The 26,323-nt window shown below is 32.6% G+C and overlaps 1 protein-coding gene across 1 annotated transcript in view; it reads right to left on the bottom strand.

Moving 5' to 3' along the window:
* Positions 1 to 25,726, bottom strand: part of LOC142221841 (uncharacterized) — a 182,889-nt gene extending 157,163 nt beyond the window's left edge. Inside the window, exons 1-2 of the mRNA XM_075291673.1 lie at positions 24,636 to 25,726; positions 18,203 to 18,680 (exon numbers count right to left, since the gene is read on the bottom strand). The gene's annotated coding sequence lies outside the window, so the exon portion shown is untranslated. The remainder of the gene's footprint in view (positions 1 to 18,202; positions 18,681 to 24,635) is intronic.
* Positions 25,727 to 26,323: the final 597 nt, after the last annotated feature.

Here is a 26,323-nt window from a genome sequence, read left to right as displayed (position 1 = left end):
TTATGGAAATGAAATTTTGACAAATTTTCTACGGAAATAAAATTTTGACAAAATTTTCTATAGAAATAAAATTTTGAAAAAATTTTCTAAGTAAATAAAATTTAGACAAAGTTTTCTATGGAAATAAAATTCTGACAAAGTTTTCTATAGAAATAAAATTATGAAAAATTTCCTCTAGAAATAAAATGTTGACAAAATTTTCTATAGAAATAAAATTTTGACAAAAGTTTCTATCAAAATAAAATTTTTACAAAATTATCTATCAAGATAAAATTTTGACAAAATTTCCTCTAGAAATAAAACTTTGAGAAAATTTCCTCTAGAAACAAAATTATCACAAAATTTTCTATAGAAATAAAATTTTGAAAAAATTTTCTATCAAAATAAAATGTTTACAAAATTTCCTCTAGAAATAAAATTTTGAGAAAATTTCCTCTAGAAACAAAATTTTGACAAAATTTTCTCTAGAAATAAAATTAAAAAAAAAACCTTCTCTGGGAATAAAATTTTGACAAAATTTTCTATACCAAAGACCATTCTGGGTAAATTCTCCCTCTTTGTAGAAGCATGAATTTTCCCTTGATGGTGCAAGCTAAAAATATTTAAAATTTCGACACATTTATAAATCAAGGCATACACCCAAATTGTCGCTATTAGCAGTGATCACAAAATAATACAAAACTTCTAAAATAATATAATAAATAATTTTTAAGTAGTTTTTTAAGTAGTTTTTTTTAGTAAAATTTTCTTACAATTTTGGTGTATTCATTTTTAATCGAGTGGCGACCGTGTACTCTTTCCCCAGTGGCTACGAACTACACAGTATTCTACTGGTTTGGGCTCGTTCAACTTTATAACGTTCAAAAAGAAACAAACTTATCAATCTATAATCAATATAAATGGTTGGAAACCCATTTATAAATTAACAAGCTAAACATTTAGCCTATGGGAGCCACCGTGAGCCACCCACCCAGTTTCGACCAAACACCAAAATTTTTTTCAGCGGTGGATTATCCTCAGTAATGCTGGTGACATTTCTGGATGTTTCAAAGTTGCTCTAAATGGTTTCACTGCAATGTGGAACGCCGTTCGGACTCGGCTATAAAAAGGAGGTCCCTTGTCATTGAGCTTAACATGGAATCGGGCAGCACTCAGTGATGAGAGAGATGTTCACCACTGTGGTATCACAATGGACTGAGTCTAAGTTTAAGTGAGCCTGAAATACCGGGCTGCCACTATACCTAACATAAACACTAAAAGTTACTATTCGCTTAACAAACAATGATGAATTTGTACAACTCTTTGAAAATGTCAACTTCCAGATTTATTCAAACCAAACTAAAAAAAATGTTTAGTTTATTTAACAACAAGCCGGTAATTTTCACGCACTACTACTACAACGAAAAACTTGATTCAATTTAAAGGCATTTAAACTTTTAATGAATAACATTAACGGCAAAGCCGGTATGACTTTCCACAAATTCGAAACAAACCTCTTTTCCACACAAACACACTACAACTGCTATTACACAAATACGGGACGACGTATTTGACAAATCTACGAAAATAATAATTTATCATTGGCTTATTTGGACCAGATGGTTGAATGAGTGCATGAATGAATAAATCGATGGTGGGAATCCGAGGAGGCGAATGATGGCACAACCACATATCCATGAATGAACACAAAAATAAATAAAAGTCCGTCTGTCCATCCTGACAATTCATTCAGGCGTTCATAATTTGGGCGTTGATAATAACATTGCGGTATTTTTTGATGCATATATAGTCGCCGTCCACCTTCCATATTTGTATATGAATATGTATTAGTAGTCATGTGTGTGCGTTTTTTTTTTTTTTGGACGATGAGCCGTTTGTCTTCGGAGCGCAAATGTTTGTGTTTATGCGATTTTTTTTTGCCGCATTCACGGAGTGAGCAAGAGTACGCGAAACAAGGGGCACTTGCGTTTTACATCGATGACGTTAGTCTGCCCCATGGTCTTGGCATAACTCGCCATTTGGCATTTGTGTTGAGATAAGCAACGATTTATGGTTACTTTCATCCATGACCTTGACGTACTAAATACCATGTGGTAGTGATTTAGGTTTTCTGGCTTTGACTGAGTTTATTCTCCTGTGTATTGGTAATTGGGTGATTGTGCTATGTGACGTATAATTAATACGTGGGCAAGAGACAAGAGGTGTATATTCCACGAAATACACACAAATAATTTTTAATTATTGGATAACATGGGATATTGTTTAGTTGCTCTTTTATATTGAAAAGAATTTGATTTTTTCTGGGGCGTTCTTATGTCTGAAGGTCCTTTGTTTTTGCAAGTAATGCGGGTTTTTCGCAAAATAGGATTTCATCTTCCAAGGCTTTTGGCTTTAAAAATTTCCTTGAGTGATGACAAGGAATAGTTTTCAATAATAATTAGCAGATTCTTCAATTTATGTATAGCCTTCGTTCTTTTATAACAAAAAAGCCCATATTTTTGATCATATAATGTAATCAGCTACAGCCTTTACAATGGAGCTGTCCAGAAATTCATATATATATATATATATATATATATATATATATATATATATATATATATATATATATATATATATATATATATATATATATATATATATATATATATATATATATATATATATATATATATATATATATATATATATATATATATATATATATATATATATATATATATAAAGGGTGATTCTTTTGAGGTTAGGATTTTCATGCATTAGTATTTGACAGATCACGTGGGATTTCAGACATGGTGTCAAAGAGAAAGATGCTCAGTATGCTTTGACATTTCATCATGAATAGACTTACTAACGACCAACGCTTGCAAATCATTGAATTTTATTACCAAAATCAGTGTTCGGTTCGAAATGTGTTTCGCGCTTTACGTCCGATTTATGGTCTACATAATCGACCAAGTGAGCAAACAATTAATGCGATTGTGACCAAGTTTCGCACTCAGTTTACTTTATTGGACATTAAACCAACCACACGAATGCGTACAGTGCGTACAGAAGAGAATATTGCGTCTGTTTCTGAGAGTGTTGCTGAAGACCGTGAAATGTCGATTCGTCGCCGTTCGCAGCAATTGGGTTTGTGTTATTCGACCACATGGAAGATTTTACGCAAAGATCTTGGTGTAAAACCGTATAAAATACAGCTCGTGCAAGAACTGAAGCCGAACGATCTGCCACAACGTCGAATTTTCAGTGAATGGGCCCTAGAAAAGTTGGCAGAAAATCCGCTTTTTTATCGACAAATTTTGTTCAGCGATGAGGCTCATTTCTGGTTGAATGGCTACGTAAATAAGCAAAATTGCCGCATTTGGAGTGAAGAGCAACCAGAAGCCGTTCAAGAACTGCCCATGCATCCCGAAAAATGCACTGTTTGGTGTGGTTTGTACGCTGGTGGAATCATTGGACCGTATTTTTTCAAAGATGCTGTTGGACGCAACGTTACGGTGAATGGCGATCGCTATCGTTCGATGCTAACAAACTTTTTGTTGCCAAAAATGGAAGAACTGAACTTGGTTGACATGTGGTTTCAACAAGATGGCGCTACATGCCACACAGCTCGCGATTCTATGGCCATTTTGAGGGAAAACTTCGGAGAACAATTCATCTCAAGAAATGGACCGGTAAGTTGGCCACCAAGATCATGCGATTTGACGCCTTTAGACTATTTTTTGTGGGGCTACGTCAAGTCTAAAGTCTACAGAAATAAGCCAGCAACTATTCCAGCTTTGGAAGACAACATTTCCGAAGAAATTCGGGCTATTCCGGCCGAAATGCTCGAAAAAGTTGCCCAAAATTGGACTTTCCGAATGGACCACCTAAGACGCAGCCGCGGTCAACATTTAAATGAAATTATCTTCAAAAAGTAAATGTCATGGACCAATCTAACGTTTCAAATAAAGAACCGATGAGATTTTGCAAATTTTATGCGTTTTTTAAAAAAAAAAGTTATCAAGCTCTTAACAAATCACCCTTTATATATATATATATATATATATATATATATTTTTTTTTTTTTTCGTTTACACACAGGTCATATTTTGAGAAGAGCTATAATGGAAAAATTTTTTATCCCCTTTTAAAACATACATAGAAAAAAATGTCACCAAAATATTTCCAATTAAAAAGTTGGTTAAAGTTGATTTTTTACAATTAATAAATTCATTTATATAATTAACTTTTTAATCCAGATAGAAACATTAAGTTAATTAAGTCAATGATTGAAAAATTTTAAATTTTTAATTAAAAAATTAATTGGTGAAATTAGCAGTCGATCTAACGATGTCCGTCCGTCTGTTGAAATCACGAACGGACGAAACAAGCTATCGACATGAAACTTGGCACAAATAACTTTCATTGATGTCGGTCGGATGGTATTGCAATTTGACAAATTCCCCATATAAACTGAGCCCCAGAATTGATTTTCGAAGCTTCTAGGAAAGCTTAATTTTCGTAGCCTCTTGGAAAGAAAAATTCCATCCGATCCTGTTAAAATTTGGTTCGTATATAACCTATAATAACCATTTGTCCATGTCGGTCAATAATTATAAATATACCCCATATAAACCGATCCCCATATTTGACTTCCGGATCCGAAAAGATTTTTCCACCAAAACACTAAATTAGAAGTGCACAAATATATATGAAGGAGGTTAGATTTTTTTAAATCTTATCAAATCCGCAACATTTTGTCTTGTGAAAAAAAAAACAAGTATATACGGCCGTAAGTTCGGCCAGGCCGAATCTTATGTACCCTCCACCATGGATTACATAGAAACTTGTACTAAAGCCTGTCATCCACAATCGAATTACTTGGGTTGTGGTATCTTAAAACTTCTTAACATCGTTTTCTAAATTGTGAGTTATTCCATACATGGTAAAGAGCCAGAATTGAAATATGGGGGTCGCTTATATGTGGGGTTATATACAATTATGAACTTGATATGGACCAATTTTTGTGTGATTGGGGATCGATTTATCTGAGGGCTATATATAACTATAGACCTATATGGACCTAGTTAGGCATGGTTGTTAACGGCCACATACTAGCACAATGTACCAAATTTCAACTGACTCTAAATAGTTTTCCTTCAAACACATTATCTTAAAAAAAAAACAAAAATATTATGTATTATACCACTATTCTAATATTCTAGATATAAGGATAAGCCACTTCTGTGCAAAACCTTTAGAAAGATAACAAAGAAAATGGAAAAATCTTACTATTAAATAAAGAATAAAGAGTCTAAAGAATCAACTGACTCGGATGAAATTTGCTCCTTCAAGAGGCTCCAAAACCAAATCTCGGGATCGGTTTATATGGGGGCTATATACGATTATGGACTGATATGGACCACTTTTGGCATGGCTGTTAACTACCATGACGTACGAAATTTCAAGCAGATCGGATGAATTTTGCTTCTCCAAAAGGCACCGGAGGTCAAATCTGGGGATCGGTTTATATGGGGGCTATATATAATTATGGACCGATTTAGACCAATTTTTGCAAGGGTGTTTGAGGCCATATATTAACACCACGTACCAAATTTCAACTGAATCAGATGAATTTTGGTCTTCCAAGAGGCTCCGGAGGTCAAATCTGGTGATCGGTTTATATGGGGGCTATATAAAATTATGGTCCGATGTGGACCATGTTTTGCATGGTTTTTAGAGATCATATGCTGACTCCATGTACCAAATTTCAGCCGGATCGGATGAAATTTGATTCTCTTAGAGTGCCCGCAAGCCAAATTTGGGGGTCCGTTTATATGGGGGCTATACGTAAAAGAGGACCAATATGGCCCATTTGCAATACCATTCGACCTACATCAATAACAACTATTTGTGCCAAGTTTCAAGTCGATAGTTTGTTTCGTTCGGAAGTTAGCGTGATTTCAAAAGACGGACGGACGGACATGCTCAGATCGACTCAGAATTTCACCACGGCCCAGAATATATACACCCTCATAAAAAATCGCTTCTGTAACATATACTCCCAAACATATTTTGCTTCAAGCATATACACTTTTGGGTATTGCCCAAACATTTATATGTTTGATCTCTTCCAATATATAATATGTTTGAAAGCATATTGGTCTAAACAATATATGTTTGGGTAGTCTAAGTTGCAAACATTTTGTATTTTTGCATCCAAATTCAATAATGTTGTCTTCCAAAAAACAATATGTTATTTTGTGAACATATAATATGTTTGGAAGCATTTTGCACCCAAAAATATTATATGCTTAAAAAAATTCTCCCAAACAATATTGTGCTCAAAATTTTATTTATTTATTTGTATATTTACAATCATAATGAATTATGAAAATAAACAGGTAATATAGGTGCTAACAACATAGGTTTTCGACCTGAATGCTCAAAACTTTGTATCTGCCTAATTGTATATTCCCCCACATCTTTCTCACTTCCACGACATTTTTTAGTTCTTAGCACCTTTTTCTGTAACACAAACATTGTAGAAGAAATTATTCAATTTTTTTTATTTTATTTTACCTTTTGCCGGACGGGGATTCGAACAGCGGACCACACAGTTTGTAAGGATCAAAGAAGTAGCTGATCAATTGCCCAAGGAAAAATAAAATGTTAATTTTGTAATAACAAGCAACAACCACCAACTTAATTCAATATCGCTCCCTGTTAAATAGCGCTCCAAGCTACTAAACACATATATGTTTATAGGCTATTTCTAAATTAATATATGTTTGCATCCAAGCATATTATATTTACAAACATTTTATGTCCCAAACATAATATGTTCTAACATATTAACATATATGTCCCAAACATGTTATGCTAGTTTATGAACATTATATGCTTGCACTCAAAAATATTGTGTTTAAAAATTTGTGTTCCAAACATATAATGTTTATAGCCAAACATATGTAAAACAGTATTTTTCATCCGTGTACCTTATGGGGTCTTAGAGCAATATTTCGATGTGTTACAAACGGAATGACAAAGTTAATATACCCCCATCCTATGGTGGAGGGTATAAAAAAATTAAGGGAAATGTTCTTTTTGGATCCGGAAGTGGTGCAAAATTGACGCAGAAGCGATGAATTTAACATGGGCTTGTCATAGGACGGAAGTCCTCCATTTCAACAGCCGTTGCACTGAATTTACACCACTTCTTTAGGTGTGATCTGAATTCAATGTTTTGGATGTAAATGAAAAATTCTGAGTTATTTTGTTATTTGAAACAAAAAAAGTTAAAATTATCCCTTAAAGGTATGAAAAAAACAAGTTATAAAAAATTGAATTAAAGAATTTCCTGGGTAGTTAAAATAAAGAACATCATTGGCAGTGCATCTTCTGGAAGTGCTTTTAAAGTTGTGCCTTTGGAAGAACTTCCAAATTCTTTTGCTGGGATGGTAATGAAAACATTAATAACTGTGTTTGCGTCTTAAGTCTTTCATTTTGTTTATACACCATTGGAAGGCACATGGAAAAAATTTGACATACATTAATTTTTGTTAGAGTTTTCCTCAATTTGTTAATTTAAACCATGATTTTAGATATTTTCCTTATTCATTTTATATTATTAAAAAAAATAAATATTAGATTCAACCCTCAAATAAAACGATCTCAAGATTTATACTCTGTTTCTATACTCGTCACTCCTTTCGAACATTATTATTTATTTATTACAATTTTAAAGATAATACACTCAAAAAAAGTTTACTAGGATCCAAAGATTTTGACCTTCCCTTAAGGATTTTGGTATTGATTCCGAGCCAAAGATGCGGCTTCTTTAAAATAAAGAAAATTTTTAGCGACCTATCTGGCTTTAAATATCGGACCAATAAAATCAAAATTAGGATACAGATCTCATTTATCCAATTTTCATTCTCTTTTCGCGGTTTATTATTAATAAAGGTACTCACTTACAAGCAAATGCTAGTTTAAAAATCCAAATTATAACGAATACTTCAAAATAAAAATGTTTTCTTAATTCCAAAAAAAAAACTTTAAATCAAAGGCGCTAAATCCTTAAAATAAGTCTTAGCCTATATTTGAAGCGTTTTTATCTTAAATCTAAAGTTTCAAAATTTCAATTTCTTTAAATCAAAAATGTGTTTCTCTACTTTAAGAAAAATTAGCCCTAGTTCAAAGACATCGGACTTCAACGGAGGGACGCAAATTTACAAAATGTGTGTCCTAAATTTGATGAAAAACATTTTTGAAGCAAAGATTATAAACATTATTTTAATTAAAATTTCATTATTTTAAAGAAATTTGTCTTTAATATTTTGTAAATTTCGCATCCTAAAATTTAGGTTGCGAAATCTTTAATATCACGTAAATATTTTTTTAGTGTAATAAAGGAATAAAATCAGGAGATCATTATATATGAATCTGTATCAACATTGGACATTAAACCCCTGGTCATATTGAATATACAGCACGAACATATCTCATGATACAACTAAATGTATCAAATCAAAGTTCAGTTCACAATATAAAAAACAATAACAAATTGGATATGCATACTTAAATCAATTAACAAGACATTTGTATTTAAATGTAATTTCAAATGGAATACATACCACTTCACGTGGTTGGTTAACTAAAATAATTGTCCACACAAAAAAAAAATATCTTGCAACGTTAGGAAATAACTTGACGCATAAAAATGTACTTGCACTAGAGTTCGGACTGCAATAACCAAATAAAATTTCGACGTGATCACAATTCATAAAAAGGCAAATACTCTGAAAAGATTTGATAATGTTTAAGTGCAGTACAATCGCTTTACTCACATATATAAGTCACGATCAAATAATATACTAAAGTTAAGAGCGGGTTTTAATCCGGATTTTAATTAAAGGCGTTACTAGGTGTTTCTTTTAATTTTCAACAACAAAACTTCAATATTAATATCAATGCCTTAGTTATTACAGAAATATGAAATTAACACTGTTAAAGTTTAATAAAGAAATAAGAATAATATTTGTAGCATTGAAAATTGTATGTAATGGAAAATAGTGATCAATTCCGAATAAATAAGGGTGAAGGGATCTTAAATAATATCGAAACCCCCTTTTTCAATTGACAAATTGAGGAAAATATTGGAAACCCCTTTTTAAATTTAAATTGAAAGACTTCAGACATATAGGAAAAAAATATCACCAAAATATTTCCAAGTAAAAAGTTAATTGAAGCTGACAACTTCTTCAATTGATATAATTAACTTTTTAATCAAAGTTGAAACATTAAGTCTATTAGAACTATTTTCCAAATATCTGTATATATTTTTTGGAAAATAACCCTACCATCACAGAAAAAACTGAAGCAAAATAAAAATCAATTATTGGCATAATTGAATGAAAAAATTATATCAAATACGATTTTTATTAAGTCAAACATGAAAATAATTGGTTGAATGAAAAACTGGCAAAAATATCAAAATTCACTGGTAATTGAATTCACAACACATCAATTACTATGTTCAATTGGACCAAGTATAAAAGTTATTGATTTAAGTATAATGCGTAATTGCCTGATAAAACTGTTTATGACGTTGCTACGTAACGAAAAATAAATTAATACAAACAATAAAATGTCATTTATTGTTATTATTAAGAATCTTCTTAAGAAAATGGTCGAATTTACCCGCAAATAAACCGTGGTATCGGTACCGCGATTCGAAATGTTAACATTTACAACATTTTTGGCGCACCATATTGTATTTTTATCGCAGGTAAGTACCTTTATGTAAATACCAGTTTTTTTGGTCAAGCGCGTTTTTTTGGAAACTACACTGAAAGAATTCTCTTCGTAAAAATGAAAATTTTCATTGTGAGTCTAACCTGTGACGTGTTGGTAGAATTCTTTCTCTCTCTCAAGCACATTCAAGAAATACTCATGTACGTTCACGCAAACAGAACTTTTAAATACGATTAACGGTTCACAACAATTTTTAGACTCACGAAAGTATCACAGCACAAACTTTTACTTGCGAATAAGCTTTGGAATATATATACAATTACATTCTTTCTATTTTGTTTTTGCAATTAGTTCGTGTACACGTCAAATTGCCCTATTAATGGATATAAGCCGACTGTCAAAAATATGTGGCCTAGAGGAAAATGTGTTTACTTCGAAAACGGGGATTTCGAGGATTTCTTCCCAGCAACAGAAGGTAAAGTCATGTAAAACTTTGAAATATTTTCGAAACTTTGAAATAAATAGATGTTTGTATTACAGAAGAGCAGGATATAAATGAGGAAGATTTGGGAAATTCCAGCAGGTGGTACAGATAATTCAAAAACTTTGTGAGTTAGCCTGTTAAATACGTCGTTTATAATGAATATTCTATATTTTTATACCAAAAATGTACTTCGCTGTATTTTCAATTATACATATTTTCAGAATTAGTTTTTTATAATAAAATGCATAAAATTTTTTTCAGAGTGTATTTGTATAATTTTCTTAAATTAATATAGATTATATAGTACAAAGATTGTATTGATTAACATCGTAATAAACACAATTACGATAGTAATTGTATAGGTTACAAAATTCTATAAACATTGTACTCAGTTCAATTACGACTGTAATTGAAAACACTATATACTTCAAATACTAATGTATTTGGATTGAGTACTATGTCATTTGAATATTTTGACAAATTCCAATTACATTTATACTCAACGCAAATATTACTTCATTTGAAAATAGTTTTATGACAACCTTACAATTTGGGTAATTGGATTTACAATTTTCGTCATAAGCTGAAAATCAAATACAAAAATAATTGAATTAACAATTTTTGTATTTGATTCAATTATTCACTTTTTTCTGTGATGATATTACATATCCAATATGAATTCAAAATGTTTGTTGGTTTGGCTATGGCGATGGATTCTTTTCGATTTCTGTCAAATATTTGCCCAGTCTGACCATAGCATAAGTCGGTTATAAATAGGTTTGCATTTTTTAATGTTTAATAAAATGATTAATTGATACTATCAATTTTTTTTATCAAAATAAAAACACAAAGTCAATTAAGAAAATGATAGAAATTAGTTACGCCTTTAATTAAAAAAAAAAAATAATTGATACAATAATTTTTAATCAAAGTAAGAACACACAGTTAGTTAACGAAATGAGTGAAAATTTTCGCGGTTTTTATTAAAAAATTAATTGTTGCAATTAACAATTTATTCGATTTCGATAGCAAACCTCAATTAATTGTTTAATTGATCTAATTAAAAAGTTTAACTACATAATTAATTGTATCTATAAAAAATAACTGATTTACTTTTCCAATCGACATCAAATAATTTTTGACTAAATTAATTAAAAATTTAATTGATTTTTGCAATCAACATCAATTAAATTTTTAGTTGAATCAATTAAAAAATTAATTGAAATTTTAAAAATTATTTTAAATCAAATATTTTTATCTTATGCCAATTAAAACAATGATTGATACCATCATTTTCTTGATTGAAGACATTTCAATTAAGAAATCAATTAATTTCGTGATTTAATCAGAATTTGTTTTTTCTGTTTTTGTGCCTATAAACAGTTAGGGTTAGGTTAGGTTAGATGTGTCAGTCTCACTTAGACTATTCAGTCCATTGTGATACCACATTGGTGAACTTCTCTCATATCACTGAGTGCTGCCCGATTCCATGTTAAGCTCAATGACAAGGGACCTCCTTTTTATAGCCGAGTCCGAACGGCGTTCCACATTGCAGTGAAACCACTTAGAGAAGCTTTGAAACCCTCAGAAATGTCACCAGCATTACTGAGGTGGGATAATCCACCGCTGAAAAACTTTTTGGTGTTCGGTCGAAGCAGGAATCAAACCCACGACCCTGTGTATGCAAGGCGGGCATGCTAACCATTGCACCATGGTGGCTCCCTATAAACAGTTATTAATGTTCTCTTCACCACTTCGCTTCCGTAATTTAATGATAACCATATTTAATATCAATCTTTTGCAATTCTTATTTTGCAACTGCACTGAAAAAATATTGTCGTTAGGCCAATGATTTCATGTCCTTAAAATATATTAAAATGTTTAGCATAGAAGACGCAATTCTCTAATATAAAGTTTTTTTTCCCCTTTTCCAAAAGTCGATAAACTTTTCAATGAAGTCGTATTGTCCTTATAATTAAGTGATTTTTCTTAAAAATGGGTATCATAACATGAAAGAAAATTTTTTTTAAAGTAAGGTCAACCTGACTTTAACAATTCAGAAAAATTCTTTAAAATTAATGAAATTGTCTTTAAATTTGTTGTCTTTTTTTACTTTAAACATATCATAATTTCTACTGGAAGTCGAGCCTGAATTTGGAAAATAAAGTTGTCGGTGACTCGTTTTTAAAAGACTTTGATAGCATGTGAAGGAAAAAATCTGAAAAAAACGAAATATCAAAATTTGCTTCCTGGAAGTAAGTACACAAAACCCAAATTTAAAAGAGAATTGTGTCTTAAAAGTATCCTTACATGTATTCTCCGCTTCTTTGGCTCAGAATCAATACCAAAATTGTTAAAGTAAAGACAAAATCTTTTTTTCAGTGTGGTTTCCATGATAATTTTAAAGGTTTACCTATTGCAGATATCTAAAATGAATATTCTTACCACTTTATATATTACTAGCGTAACCCGGCCCGCTTCGCTGCGTCTTCCGAAGCGTATTTGGAGGAATATTTTGCGTTAACTTAGTCAACTATATCCTTCGTGCTGAAAACAAATTCGAAAAGATTTGAATTCTTTTAAACAAATCGGACTACTTGATTTTTCGTTTATAGGTACAAACACGGCGGGAAATGGTGTACCTTCTTCTATATTTCTTGTGAATTTTAAGTGTGGTTTGTCAAGGAAAGGTGTCCTTCTCCTCAACATATCTGAAAATTAAGCACTATATTATAATAACATACAAAGAATTACTGTTTCCCATCCAATAAATCGGAAAAAGCAAAAATAGTAAAAAATTTTACCACATTAACATTTGCTAAAATGTTGGAAAATGATGCACCCTCTACGTTGGCTGCCAATTTCATGTAAATTTAAGTTCTTTACTAAAAAGAAGACTTGCAGAAGCCTGTGCAAAAATCATAAAATTATGTACCGAGTTCCCATTTACGGACAACCCTCTACTTTCAATTTAAGAAAAAAAAACGGACAAAAGGGAACCCTCCCCCCACCTTCGCTCCACTCCGACCTGATATCGGACTATCACGTACCCTATATTAATTTCACAACTACTCAATGGTCCCTATGAATTCTATCGAAGTAAATCGACAAAGTTTATTTCAATTTTCCCCTTCCCCAACCAGATATCGAAAAATCATATACTAATTTAAAAATCATGTATAAATTTAATCACCTCCTCCCACATTCCCTGTAAATTTCAAGTAGATCGGCGATGTTTAAATTTTGCTCTATTGTTTTAAAGGGACGTCACTTTCCCCGATACAATATCGACAAACATCGTAGTGAATAGCACCCCTAACCTTCCCTGAAAATTCTTGAAACTTTCCTTCAAGTGTGGGGCAAGGAAGGTTGCCTCTGCGTTCATAACCTTCCCCCACTGCCTATGTAAATTTCAAGAAAACTTAAGAATTGTTGTTTTTTTTTGCAGTTTTAGAGGAGGACCTCCTCCCCGACTAAATATCGAAAAGTGATGTAGCGTATCTTTTGTAAACGTCCCAGAAAATGTCAAGCAAATTATAAGCCTAAAAGGGCGGTCTCTCTTCCGTCCAAATATCACAAAATCAGGTATCAACTATTAATATCGTAACCTCTCCCCAGTCCTCTGTAAATTTCAAGTAACTCGGTAAAAGTTTAATTGTTTCTCTGTATGTACTTAAGAGAAGCAGACGTCTCCCTATGCCTTTTTATTTTTATTAAAAAATTAAGAACCTGATATAAATTTTTCCGTAAAATTTCAGTCGGGGGAGTTTAGTTTTGTTTGTACTTAAAAAAAAAACAATTCGGGCAAAGGGGTGGTCCCCCTCCCCGACCAAATATCTAAAAATAATGTAGCGGATTTTTGTCTAGATGCCAACCCCAACATTCAATGAACATTTCAAGCAATTTTCAAAAAGTAGGGCAAGGGGGAGGTCCCCCTCCCCATCCATATATGAAATCATCGGGTACCCCATATTAATTTCATAACCTCACCACATGTTCTCTGTAAATCTCAGATAATTTAGAGAATTTTAGTTTTTTCACTGTACTTAAAAAAAAATCGAACAAAGGGGAGGCACCCCTCCGCCACCAAATATCGAAATAAAAAGTAGCGGATCTTTGTCTAGATGCCAACCCCAATCTTAAATGAAAATTTCAAGCAAATCGGTCAACTTTGGTCCAATTTTCCAAAAGTCCGACGGAGGGGAGGTCCCCCTCCGCGACCAGGTGTCAAAAAATGAGGTACCCTATTTTCACCACATGAACGCCCTCTACGATCTCTGATAGTTTCAAGTAAATCGGTTCAGTCGTTTCGGAGCCAACTCGGAACATACAAACAAACAAACAAACAAATAAACAAACATAGATTGAATTTTATATATATAGATTGAGTATATTAGTAATGTTGAAAATGGAATTTTTAATAAAGGCCTCTTAATAAATTGAAGAAAATTCGAAAAAAAAAAATAATTTATTAAATTTAATTTCATGTCTCTTCCAAATGTGTATGGAACAAAACGAAAGACTTAAGAGGCAAACACAGTTATTAAGGGTCAATTCAAATTACAATTGTAATGATAATTATTTCCACGCTAATGCAATCTGATGCTAAAATTATAGCTCTACTTAATATTGAGGGTTGTGGCACACCGAAAAAAAGTAAACTGTTTTATAGGAAGAATAAACTAACTCGTACGAAAATTGAACTAAATTTTGCTACACATTTTGAGATTTCCCCAAAGCGTTGTTAAAACCAGGAAAATTTAATAGTATGTTGTACTTTTTAACTACAGTTCACGAAATTACACCCTCTTATCGAAGAAAATATTAACTAAAGAAGAAAATCATTGGCGCCAAATCATGATCATTTTAACCATTCAGTAGTTCATTCTTACTATTTTTGCGAATTGTACGAAAATTTTCATTTGCTTTACTTCATATTGAACTTATATGTAGGGTCATCGAACTTTATACTCACGTTTAGTTCATAAAATATTTGAGACGTACTTAAAAAAAAAAAAAAACAAAAATTTCATTGGGCAAATTTGGGAAAAAGTAATAAAATTTAATTTTTTTACAATAAAAATAAGTTAAATTTAGCGTAAGTTTAACTACGGAAATTTTTTTCTGTGCAGTTATTACAGAAATATACTGAATTAAGTAATATACGGAATTAAATAATATGAGGAAATCTTGCAGGAAGCTCTTTAACATGGCAAAGTCCCCTGAGAATTGGAACGCTTATAAGAAGAATCTGAGAGGATACAAGCGAGAACTGAGAAATGCTCAGCATAACTCTTGGAATGATTACTGCAGCAGTATTGAGAATACGTCCGAGGCTTCCAGGCTACGGAAGGTTCTAGCATCCACCAACTCCGCTCCAGGTTTCATTAAAACATCGGAGGGCAATTGGACAACGTCCAGTGAGGAGACGCTGGAGGTACTATTGGACACACATTTTCCTGGAAATCAGACGGTTGAACCAGGTTCTGGCGGTGCCACAGTGGCTCAGCGGTCGTTTCCTATCGAGGAAATTGTATCGGAATCTAGAATAAGATGGGCGTTAAATTGCTTTGGACCATTCAAATCCCCCGGACCTGATGGAATTGCTCCGGCGGAGTTACAAGCAGTGACTGACTAAATTATCCCCTGGTTGTCGGTGATATATAAAGGATGTATCAACTTATCATATATCCCAGGAAAGTGGAGGGAAACAAAAGTCGTTTTCATACCTAAAGCGGGAAAAGCCTCTCACTCGAGGGCGAAGGATTTCCGACCAATCAGCTTATCTTCATTCCTACTTAAGACTCTGGAGAGGATGATAGATATTTATCTTAGAACTAGCATCGATTCAAGTTTGTTCTCGAAACGACAGCATGCATACTCGAAGGGCAGGTCTACTGAGACAGCATTACATGAACTAGTCAGCTTTATTGAAAGCTCACTATCTGTCAAAGAATACACAATCGTGGCGTTTCTAGACAACGAAGGGGCGTTCAATAATGTCCATCCGAGCTCGATATTAAATGGACTGACAACTCTGAATGTTGATCCATGTATACTTAGGCTATTAGACGAACTTCTAATGAAGAGACGTATTTCAGCGTCACTCCCCAAGGAGGAGTTCTATCACCTCTTCTTTGGAATGTTGCTATAAATAACCTTCTGGTTACCCTAGAAAAAGAAAGGATAAAAGTGGTGGCATATGCAAATGATGTGGCTCTAGCAGTCAGGGGAAAATTCCCATCCACAATCAGAGATACTATTCAGAGGCTCCTTCGGATGACTGAGAAATGGGCGAAAGATAATGGTCTTGGGGTAAATCCTGCAAAGACAGAACTAGTCATATACTGCAAGGATCGCAAAACTCCCACTGTTAGGCCCATTTCCTTAGAGGGCATTGAAATTCCCTTTGGTGAGTGTGCAAAATACCATTATTTTGGACAGGAAGCTGAACTTTAAGCTTAATATTGAAGAAAGGGCAAGAAAAGCAACGGTAGCTTTGTAGTCGTGCAAAAAGGCAATAGGAAAAAAGTGGGGACTAAAGGGTGATACGGTCAAAATTTGGTCAATATAAACTTGACGTATTTCTTTCAATTTTGCATTTAAAAAACCTGAACACCCCTCATTTTGAAGGTGTGTGTGTGTAGAATGTTGCTCTTATTTTGATTTTGGAATTCACTCTTCAGTTGTCAAAAAGCCGTCCAAGCAAGAAGAGCAGCATATCAAAATTTTGCTCGCGCATCGCGAAAATCCGAGCTACTCGCACGCAAAGCTGGCAAAATCGCTAAAAGTTGCCAAATCAACCATTACAAATGTAATTAAAGTGTTTGGGGAACGTTTGTCGACAGCCAGGAAGTCTGGATCGGGGGGAAATCGAAAACTGGAAGCCGCTGACCAAATTTTGACCGTATCACCCTTTAAAACCAAAAATTGTGCATTGGCTATACACGGCAGTGGTTAGATCTATAATGCTATATGGTGTTGTAGTCTTGTGGCCGGCACTTCACCACCCAACAAGTTCAGCGTATGGCGTGTTTGTGTGTCTCAGGCGCATTCAGCAAGACAGGAAAAAATTCCCTTAATCGTCAGATATTACTCCTGATATCTGCTATAACGGGTCGCTGCCTGATAGGCGATTTTGCAAAAACTATAGGCGCGAAGTATAATGACTATTGTATGAGCTGTCATGATGCGGAGGAAAAGGAATCAATTAAACACCTCTTGTGTGAGTGTCCTGCTTTTTGTGTAAAGCGCAAGCAACTTTTAGGAGCAAGCAACTTTTAGGAGCATATAGCTTCAGATTACTGGCGGATCTGGAAAACGTTAACTTAAGCAGTCTGCTAATGTTTTTGGAACAATCTGGTTGGTTCAACAAAGAAAAATAATCAAGAAGGTTCAGGGGTTAAAACTAGAAGTGCCCATATGTAATAGGTACTTTTAGTTAATGTGGTATCACAATGGACTGAATAGTCTAAGTGAAACTGAATCTTAATGGGACTACCACTTTAACCTAACCTAACCTATTAATACTCACTTCACCATAAGCCAATTTAATGGCTCTTCTACGCTCCCGCAATCTGATCCAAAAAATGATAGCTCTATTTAATAGCGACCTTTTGCAATTATGACTCTTAATTTGCAACTGATTAAAATTATAAATTATTATTAATATATTTTTTTTAACCACACACACACATAAACAATGCTGCATTAATTGGCATTGCCCTCTCTAATATTTTTTTTGCTCTTGTTTGTCAAGAATTGGATCAGGGACCCAGTGTCATAATTAATCGAAGGGTGGTAGTTATAATAGTAGTAATGATAGTACATGGATGCTTGTTTTTTCCATATCGATGGCAATCACTAACAACCACCAATTTGTGGTCACTTTCGATGTGATTGGATCCGATTGTTGTTGTTTGTGGTGGAAGAAAAAATCAAAGAAAAAAAATTGAATTGGTTCAATTTTAGACTTACCCAGAAACACTCTTCACCCACATTCGATTGATAGTGATTATATGGTGCAGTGCTTGATGGCGCTGGAACTGACTGGCTGGTGGGTCTTTTCTAGTGGTTAATTGAAGCTTTTGTCTTAATCCCAATTGTTATTGTCGTTGTTGTGGTGTGATATCTTTCCGATCGTGGCTATTTGGTTACAAGCGTGGTGTTTTGATTGTTTTGTTGTTGCGGCTTTATTATTTAAACAAACCGAGAGCCGTTACAATTATTTATTTATTTACTTTTTTGGAGGGGCTTTATAAGATACACACACACACACATTCACAAAACCAACAAAAAACGACATCGTTTTGAAAAGTCTACTTGCCTGGCTTTTTGAATGTCTACGGGCCGCCGAAATAGATTACGCCAATTGCGAACTCAATATTTCGCATAAATTTGTTTTTATTTTTCCTTTTGTTGATTTTTGACTAACAAGACGGCTCAATGAATTGTACTGAATGGTCAAAAAAATAAATGTGTTATTTTTATGTTTATGTATAAATATATTTGTGTATTTGCTATCGATCTCAATTGCATATATGCATTTTTTGTTAATGGTATACCCTCCACCTTAGAATAAAATATCTCCACATTAGAAAGTCTATTTGCGACACCTTAGGATAGGTTGGTTTAGCTTAAAGTGGCCAACTTAGCCAAAATCAAAACGAATAGATATAGAGGACTTCCAAAAGTCTCAGGACCATCTACGGCCTCTATCCATTCTAAAATAATAGAAATTTGCCATCATACTGTGCGCTTCCAAGCTTTTGAAATCACGAAAAATTTTCCAAATGAAGAAAGACTGGACACATAGAACCACAATGTAGTTCAGTAGATGTATGAATTGTGACTTCATAAGATTTTGGGTTGAATCCCAGTTTGGGACAGGCAGAAAAAAATATGGTTAAGGGTGTTGTATCTCAAAATATATATTTACTAATTACTTTTCATGTTAGCCTGATACCGAAATAGACGATCAACGTCCAAATACATGATTTTAATTTACTATTAATCATTATTCGAGCTTTATTGCATTACTGCTGTAACAAAAACGAAATAAATATAAGATTAAGAGATTTGGAGCCATGTGAAGGGATGATGCACCGTGGGAGTAAAGATGATTCAATTTGTAAGAGGACAATTCCTACATGTTTTCTCCATTAGAAATTAGCATGAAGGATCCAAAATTGAGTTATCTATCCCAGCCAGATTTATACTAAAGGCTGTGGAAAGGTTCATTCGCCCGTATTTGTGCGTTTTCTTTTCAATGACTCTGTTGATCAAGTTCCATTAATCTACTTTATCCAAAAAGCTAGAATAATGATTAATTGATTGATTGATTGTAAATTAAAATAATATTTACTAATTTAATAATGAATCGATATCATATAATATGGTCGTAATTTAGAAAATCAAGCGATGCACACTCAAAACAAAGTTTACTTGAATCTATAGATTTTGACATTCACTTAAGGATTTAGGTAATGATTCCGAGCCAAAGAATCAACTTCTTATATATATCTAACTTTAAATCCATGTTCTATAACATTGACATATATTGACAATTAATATAACTTTAAAATCCAAATCAAAATTACAACTTAAATATTTTCTTAATTTCAATAAAAAACAGGATGCAGAAGCCTCAAAATAAATTAAAGCATATATTTGAATCGTAGTTATATTTAAGCCAATTATTCAATAATTTAAAAACATGGGTTTCCTTAAATTAAAGAAAATTAGCCTTAGTTCAAAGGCAACCGACAGAGACACAACTTTCAAAGATGGTTGTCGTAAATTTAAATTAAACCAAAAATTATAAACTTTATTTCAATTAAAATTTCTTTATTTAAAACAAGTAAGGAAAGTCTTACGTCGGGCGGGGCTGACTATATTATACCCTGCACCAATTTGTAGATCCACATTTTCGAAACCACACTCAAAAAAAAGTTTAATTGGATGCAAAGATTTTGACCTTCCCTTAAGGATTTTGGTATTGATTCCGAGCCAAAGATGCGGCTTCTGTAAAATAAAGACATCTTTGACGGACCTCCCTGGCTTTAAATCTAGGATAAATAAAATTAAAATTAGATACAGATCTCATTCATTGAATTTTTATTCTCTTTTTGCGATATATTAATAAAGGTATTTATGTACAAACAAATTCCAATTTAAAATCCAAATTATGACAGGTACTTCAAAGTAAAAACAGTTTTCTTAATGTTCAAAAAACTGTAAACCAAAGATGCAAATCCTTATAATAAGTCTTAGCCTATATTTGAAGCGATTTTATCTTAAATTTAAAAATGCAATATGTCAGTTGAGTTAAAGACGATTTCTTTAAATTAAAAATGTTTTTTAGATTAAGGGGCTTGTAAGTTATATGAAAAGATGATGTACAGTGGGAGAAAAGATGATTCAATTTGTAAGAGGAAATTTCCCAAATGTTTTCTCCATAAGGAGTTAACATAAAGGGCCCAAAATTGAGTCATCTCTCCCAGGCAGATCTATACTAAAGGCTGTGGAAAGGTTCATTCGCCCGAACCGAAACATGTGCAGTCCAGGCGTGTATAGATTTGTATCTGACGTTTTCTTTTCAATGGCTCTATTGACCATGTTCCTTAATCAATATCTGTCCATAAAGCTCGAAAAATAATTGTATACTTAGAAAAAATGTTTTCTTTATTTTAAGGAAAATTTGCCTTACTTCAAAGATCTACAACTTCAGCAGAGAGACGGAAAATGTAAAGATTTGTGTCCTAAATTTAATGAAAAACGTTTTTGAAGCAAGGATTATAAACTTTCATTTAATTAAAATGTCATTATTTTAAAGAATTTTGTCCTTAACTTTGGGTAAATTTCGATTCCTAAAATTTAAGTTGCATAATCTTCCATATTAGGTCAATATTTTTTTCAGTGCATATCAAATCCATCAAATGTGCAATGTTTATGTTCCCATATACATATATTTAAATCTGACTCGATCCGGACAAAATTTGTTAGACTTCTGTAGACTTAAAATTTAAGTCGGCTACGTAATGTCCTGGGGTGGAACAAAATGTTAGTAAAAAAATATGAGAAACATTTAAATCTGAAGCAATTTTTAGGCAACTTTGCAAAAGTGTATTTATGATTTATCGGTCGATAGATATGTATTAGAAATAAAGGAAAATTGGAGTAATTTGTACAAGTTTTTGACTTATCAGTGACGTTTTTACAAGGAAAATGTGGGTATTTCGGACAATTTTAGCGAAATCAGAAAAAAAACATATATATAGGAGCTATATCTAAACCTGAACTGATTTCAACCAAATTTGGTATGCATAGTTACAATGGTATTTCTACTCCCTGTTCAAAATTTCTGTTATCATATGAGTGCATATGGGACAATAGATATATATGGGAGCTATATCTAAATCTGAACCGATTTCAACCAAATTTAGCATGCGTAGCTAGAATATTAATTCTACTCCCTGTGCAAAATTTAAAGCAAATTAGGTCAAAACACAAGCTTCTAGGACCATATAAGTGCATATCGGGCGAAAGACATATATGGGAGATATATGTAAATCTAAACCGATTTCAACCAAATTTCGCATGTAATTCTAATAATGTAATTCTGTAATTCTACTCTCTGCGCAAAATTTAAATTAAATCGTAAATCGGACGAAAGGTATATATGGGAACTATATTTAAATCTGAACCGATTTCAACCAAAATTGGCATGTATATCGAGGACATTAATTCTACTCCCTGTATAAAATTTAAAGCAAATCAGGGAAAACTTCTAGCTTCTGGGGCCATATAATTTCATATCTCGAGAAAGATATATATGGGAGCTATATCTAAAACTGAACCGATTTCAAACCAAAATCAATAGGGTTCTATTCTGAACCAAAATACATAGTTTTGCCAAATTTGAAGTCAATTGGACTTAAATTGCGACCTAGACTTTGATCACAAAAATGTGTTCACAGACAGACGGACGGACGGACGGACATGGCTAGATCGACTCAGCTGCCGACCCTGAGCAATATTGCCAAAGACACCATATGTCTATCTCGTCTCCTTCTGGGTGTTGCAAACATATATACTAACTTATATGTTAATACCCTGTTCCACAGTGTGGCGCAGGTTATAAAAATCCTTACTGTTGCGCAAATTTTGTGTCCTAAGGAAGACTAAACTTTCATATCTTTCTTCAAGTTTTTTTTTTTCAGTGTACCAATATGGACAAGCCAAAAATTGTATAAAAATTGCATTGCAACAAGGAAATGTGTTTTTAATTTAGTTTAAATGGTGTTTACTAAAATGTACACTGGTAGAAATATTTTCGTAATCCTAACGAAATTTATCATTAAAATTGTACCAACGAAATATTGAAATATCTCATACTATTAAACAATATATTAATTTTTGAATTAAACGCCATGCATTGTTTATATTTATTTACTTTCGGGAAACTTAACTCGTTCAATATTGAATTAAAATTTAAATTAAATTAAAATGTCAATTATTTGAAGTTTTCTTTTTTCTTTCCTCTAACAGCAAATACAAGTAATTGCCGTTTTGAGCATCTACCTCAATCAGCTAAAATGCTACATGAGGTCCATGAATTTTCAGGCGGAAATATTTGTAATAAAAGTGGTGGCAAATTGGTTGATATGTAATATTCCAATAAATGTTTTGGGCATTAATATATACTCAGACTGTCAGCCTACAATAAAATTTTTGGACTCTGTGTTTCTTAACACGAAAACGGTCATAGACTGCCGCAAATCTCTAAACAAAATGGCCGAACAGTACAAAATTCACCTAATATGGGTGCCTGGCCACTTGAACATACTAGGGAAATGCGAAACGGATGAGTTAGTAACGCTAGGAACTACCTTACATATTCTGTTGGTATGCCTCCCCTCATACAACGTGAGAAGACTGTCATGATGACGAATGTCCGATGCTAGTGTTCTCAAGACATCAGATACCACTCCTGGTACAGCTATTTATAACGGATCGATGCCTAATAGGCAAGTTTGCAAAAATTATTGGTGTGAAAAATAATGACTACTGCATAAAGGTGGGTATTAAATTCGAGTTTAGGCGCAAAAATCGCTAAAGTGAAGTGCAAATTTTATAATAACTTCATGAGGAATAGGCCAAAGCAAATTTTCACAAAGTTTATATTCTTTTTAATGGATTATTAGAGAAAAGTAATCGTGAAAAATGGTGATTTTAGCGGCTAAACTCGAACTAAATACCCACTTTAAGCTGTCATTATATGCAGGAAAATTAAACACCTCTTGTGTGAGTGTCCTGAATTTTGTGTAAGGCGTAAGGGAATTTTAATTAAATTTAGATCCTTTTGACATTACTACAATGGTGGATATCTTTTTCTGCATAGATAAATTTGTTTTCTGTTTCAATCACGAAATTAATTGATTGTTATAAACTCTCGTAAAATTACAAGAAAATTATTTAATCTAAAGGAAAAATAATTATAAATAAATAAACAATAACACAATAAATAATTGATTGCCTCAATTAAAAAATTAATTACGCTTTTCGATCAAAATCAATTCAATTTTTATTTGAACCAGTTAAACAATTATTTGAAAATCGCGAAAGAAATCAATTCATTTTTTAATCAAGTATATTTTTTTTTTTTATTTTCTTATTAATTCTGTAATTGATATTATTGATTGAAGATATTTCAATTACAAAAAAATAATTGGATTAATTAATTTCGTGATAGAATCCGATTTTTTTTCTGTGTGTGACTCTATTTTTTTAATTTGATTAAAAAGTTAATTGTGTCAGACAATTTTCGAATATACTAAGTTTTCAGGTTCAATCAATATTTTTCTTATTTTATATGAATAATATGTCCTAATATTTAAGTCATAGAATTTTTTTTATAAATTAATTGTTATGTCCTACACAGAAGAAGATATCACCAAAAAATTTTCTAATTAAAATTTTAATTGAATTTTAAAAAAATATTCAATTAAAAATTTAATTGGTTCAACAAATGTTTTAATTGAAACAAAAATCAATCGTAACATTTAATTATATCAAATACTTTTTTTAATTGGAACAATTAATTTTTTTTTTACTTTGTTGATTGATACTATTTCTGTAAAAATTTCAATAAAAAATTAATTGGATCAATTAAATTCGTGATTGAAGACAAAAAATATTTTTTCTGAGTAATATTTAAGTCCTGAAATCTTTATTATTAAGTAAATATGGTATTTATCCAACCTAATCTACTAAACCAATATTCGCTATTAACTTGTGTTTTTGGGAGAATTTCTTATAAGCTATCTATGGTAGAGGGTATTGAAAATTCGTTTTAACCGATCTTCCATCTATATATATATATATATATTAATGCATTGATTATTATTACTTTTTTGTGTTTCATAGAAATATGTTTTAGCCAAATATAGGCGATATATGTTTTTGCTGTTGTTGGTAAAGTTCGTTGTGGCCACTTTTTCTTTTGACTCACATACTGGCTCTCTGTGGCTTGGTCAGGCTAGGTGGCTCCGTCTGGCTGGGCTAACTGCCTTCTGTGTGTGTCTTTATTTTCTTAACTCAGATTTAGAAGGGGATCTAAGTAATTGTAAGCCAAGTTAATAACATTAAGCCAAGGTGATGAACGATTGGAATATTTTTTTCTGTTTGTTTGCACTGCTGTTGCTGTGGCTCGGTTCTTATTGCAGTATTTTTTCGGGTTGTTGTTGTTTTTATTATTTTTATAATAATAACTTGGTAAAATTTTATTGGAAAATGCCCATAGTTTTATATTTTCGTTTTTTTTTTTCTTCTTTAACTCTCGATTATTTAACGCTCAGGAAAAAAATCGGAGAATAAAACACTCTTGGGAAAACTCGATTTCAAACATATCTTAAGAATGTAAACGATCCAACAAACAAACGAGAAGGGAATGAACACTCACGGACTAACACACACTCTGAAAACTTTTATTTAACTGACTAAATTTCGAAACCGTAAAATTTTATAGTTTTTATTTTGTTTTTTTTTCTCGTCCTTTGCCTTACAACCGATTTGCAAGAAAGTTTATTTAAGTTTATCGTTGACTTGAGTTCATTTTTGTTTTTGTATCACATATTCATTTTTAACGAAAATTAAAAATTTCCACGGTCCTTAAATATGTTTTCAGCTGTGTTGTCGGTTCACAAAAAAAGTCTATTAGATGTTTTCGATTTTATTTTTTTTTTATAATTTATTCAATTAAATTGAAAAATTTTGAGGCGCGTCTTTGTGGAATTCCGCAAATAGTTTTCACATGTCGTTGATGCAGTCACTATTCTTCATTGTCTGTGATTCACTTGTTGCCCAAGAACAAGAATGGGCTGTTGTCTGTTGTGAAAATCACTTTTCCAGCAGCCTCCCAACGAGCGACCGAATAAGAGAGAAGCATCAGAAAAAGAAACAAAGAAGAATTGTGTGATCTGTTCGTTTGGCGTGCGAAGCGCTTCAGTGTTTCCACTTAACTGAATTACCAACTTAACACAAAACTGGTGGTAAGGCTTTGCCCATGCGCTCTGGTCTATGAAAGAGCGGAAGAAATCTCTGGTCTCTGCAGTCGTAGAATACAAAACAAGCCCACAAAAAGTCTTTTTGGCCAGAATCTAGAGAGACTCTCCTCCCCTTACTCTTTGGTCAAAAAAGAGTAATTACTCTAAGAAGTTGTCCCCTTGGGCTCCCTTCTTTTCATGCCTTCGATCAAAACAAAAACAAATGTAAGAAGAAAAAAATCCACTCACAACAAGTTCGGACGAAAGCGAAAACAAAACAAAAACCTGTAGAGAAGAAAAAAAAATATAGCAATAACAAAACAACAAAGCAAAGGTAACAGTATCAGCCGTACCAAACAATGTTGGCTTAGACTCTCGTAAAACACAACAACAAATAGCCTTAATACCACTCAACTAACTTAGCATGCCGCCCGGCTGGACTAAAAGACCCCCTCTGCAAAAGACCAAGCACCAAACAGCTCCATTAACATTAAAACAAAATCAGCTAAACATTCACATTTACGCTCATTTAGCTTTGTTGGTACCCCTCCGG

This window comes from Haematobia irritans, chromosome 1, assembly GCF_050003625.1.
Source record: "Haematobia irritans isolate KBUSLIRL chromosome 1, ASM5000362v1, whole genome shotgun sequence".
Classification (NCBI taxonomy): Eukaryota; Metazoa; Arthropoda; class Insecta; order Diptera; family Muscidae; genus Haematobia; species Haematobia irritans.
The sequence above is the reverse complement of the archived record's forward strand: the minus strand, read 5'-3'. Positions and strand labels throughout refer to the sequence as shown.